The following is a 3,056-nucleotide window of genomic DNA, read 5'->3' as shown; positions in this document are numbered from 1 at the left end:
GGAGAATGCCTAAGTCACTTTCTTAAGCTAACTTTGTGATGCTTTTATTTGTGAGTTAATTAAAATGAAGTGATTTCATTTATTTTTTAAATGGTGCCATGACAAATCAATGATAGAATAATTTTGAAATAAAACACATAACACATTCACATATAGGCATGCACACACATATGTTCACACACACAAAATTAACCTTGGCTAGCACCAGTTGCTGAGGTTTTCAAGCAGAATGCATTTAAGTGCAAGTAGGTGTCTACTGTCACAACAGAAAATTTGGCAGTGTATTTAGTTCACATGGCTGTATATTTTAGTTAAATTGAGCTGGATTCAGTCATGTCTATATTAGATGCAGGTCATTTAAATTGTTTGGCTATGATGTCCCAGCCCTTAGAGGTTAAGAAGGTAGTTGCCTGGCTGCTAGCTGGCCTGTGATGACTTTGGCAGGGATGACTTCAGTGAGCCAGCACTACACAATATACCTTTTATCTCTTTATAGTCTAGCCCATAACTCCAGTCATGACACTGATTCAAAATTAAGCAAGCTGTGACTCAAACCTCATACTGATCACATTTGCTGTCATTGTAAAGACTGCACTCAGAAAGAGAGACCTTTACAATATTATATGCCAAAGTATAGAACTACAGGGAACACTGAAAGATTTGGACCACTTTTGATGACTGTAGCCCAGAGTTCTAGACTTGCTTTTTTATAGGAAACAAGGACAACATAGTTCCTACTCTTCTAGACTCCTGGTCCAGGAACATATAATTTTCTTGTTAATATTCACCACAGATGAAGAGTTTCTTGATGCTGTAACAGCTTTCAGAAATGCACATTGTCGATTGTTCCCTCCCCCACCCCTCTAGGCAAGACCTTGAAGGGGGTGATTTTCATTTAGCTTTCTTTTGCAAGAGGTGACTTTGAAGTATTAGCTAACATTATTTAATGACAAGTATGCAGTAATGTTCTCTTGCACTCAGGTATGCTGCAAGGAAGATAAAAGTGAAAGTGAAATGACCAAATAAATGAGCCAGAAAATAAGACCCCTGCACAATGAAATTTTAGTGCCTAAGCCAAACAAATGAAAACCTTTGAGGTTAATTATATAAATTCTGCTTATTATAGATTGTAAAAGAAAACAATTTTCAGGTTTCTTATCACCATGGGCAGCTTCTGAAGCTCCAAATGGAATTTCCTAATGAGCATGGAAACAAATGTTTCTTTTTCTCCCAGATACTATGTAGCTTGGCCACACACCAGTACTGACCAGCTGTTCCTCTTCATTCTTGAATCCACCTGGTCTTATTGCAGACATTTGAGTTTGGAAATAATGCATGCTTCTTCCTAGATAATAGCCCTGATACTGTCCCTGATCACCCTACTACTACTGGCTTCTGGAGTGACTCAATGAGAAAATGGTAACATCTCTCATTTTTCCAAGAGGTAAATAAAATGAAGTACTCAGAGTCTCAGTGTGGAGACTCTCTGCCCTTTGACCTTGCTTCTGTATATTGGAGACTTGAAGAACTTACATCTAAGCTTCCAGCATCAAGTGAGGGTTCTTGAAATGAGACAGAACCAAATAGAGTAGAAAATGGAAAGAAGACAAGCCACAGGACTGCAACTGCTATGGTGAACTGCTTTCTGTCAAACAGGTTCAGGGAGTCTTGGGATTTCCAGCAGTGAAGTAAGCAGACAATTTCATAAATAGTTGTGAAGGTTGGGTACTAAAGGGTTGGGTATGGAAACTGAATATTGACTCCTTGCTTCTTGGGTGGAACTCAAGCCTGTACACTGGTTAAGCTGTAAAGTCCTTCATGCAAGCTGCTCTTTTCTCCTTTTCATTGTTAGTGTAAAAGCACTGGCTCTCTGGCAGATTGTTCTATTTGTCTTCCTTTTTATCTACCTTCACCGCTAACCACTGCCTAATATTGGGTGTGTTTATGTGCATATTTTTCAATTATTTTTATACTTTGGGCAAACTATTTTATATTGTCTAAATCAGATATATTTTTACAACTTATGCTTTTAATCAATATTATTCTGCTTATTTTTTCTATTTTTACACATATAAGGCCACTTCATTTGTATTAACATGTGCATGCTTTTCCGGTGACTAATATTTGTATTTCAACCACAGTGATTGATATTTTTAATCAAATCTGAAAACCAGTACTATAATAATTAAATACATAACTTCCTCTTACACTTCACAATGGCTCTGATAATTGATTTTCTAATTTTTATCATGACACTTGTACTCCCAAGTCTTCCAAGTTCAATTTATTTCTATTATTTTGATGTATTATTTCAACACTGGTCAAATATTGTTAATGATTTATAGTTTAGAGTTACAGATGGATCTTCAATTAGAAATCCAATCCACCAATTTAGCATTTTCCACCAGAATGTTGAACAGAAATGCTAAGGAGAAAGCTCACAAATCACCCCCATCATTTGCTTAGATGCTGCCTTCCCAGGAGTAATAGCATCAGCCATTGCTCTCCTCTCAGACACCTGAAGAGCTTTCTTGACTTCTCTAATACCATGCTTTCTTTGGGCCTTTCTAAATATCAAAATTCATGACCTTGTGTATTGTTCTTGCACAGGTGCTATGCTAATCTTCTCTGTATTGTTCCAATTTTCATATACCTCCTGCAGAAGCAAGTCAATCATCGGTCCATGCTTTTTTTTATCGTCAAGTCCTTGTCACCTATTAAGACCACTGAATGTCAGTCAATTGCTGCTACAGACATTTATGAAGTATCATTCCCAGTTTGCTGATGGTCTCCAACACCCATTCTCTTTTCCAGAGTATTTTCACAATGCATAATTAATATTCACCTGTGTTCTGGTTTATTTGTTGACTCTTATCTTTACTTCACTGCAAGCTCCATGAAGTTGGCTTACAAATTTTTGTATCACTTTAGCACATAATATGAGCTCAGTAGATATTGACCAGTTGATTGATGGATACACTATAGAGTTCATTGAATATAAAATTCACCCTGTCACATGACAAGATTTTATCCTTCAAAAGATAAGTAATACAGGG

General features: G+C 36.7%; 1 pseudogene; it reads right to left on the bottom strand.

Annotated features, from left to right (window-relative positions):
* Positions 1-2,565: 2,565 nt before the first annotated feature.
* On the bottom strand, positions 2,566-2,666 carry LOC121821010 (U6 spliceosomal RNA; annotated as a pseudogene).
* Between the last annotated feature and the right edge of the window lie 390 nt (positions 2,667-3,056).

This window comes from Peromyscus maniculatus, chromosome 10, assembly GCF_049852395.1.
Source record: "Peromyscus maniculatus bairdii isolate BWxNUB_F1_BW_parent chromosome 10, HU_Pman_BW_mat_3.1, whole genome shotgun sequence".
Taxonomy (NCBI): Eukaryota; Metazoa; Chordata; class Mammalia; order Rodentia; family Cricetidae; genus Peromyscus; species Peromyscus maniculatus.
Note: the sequence above shows the minus strand (reverse complement) of the source record. Positions and strands in the feature narration are given on the sequence as shown.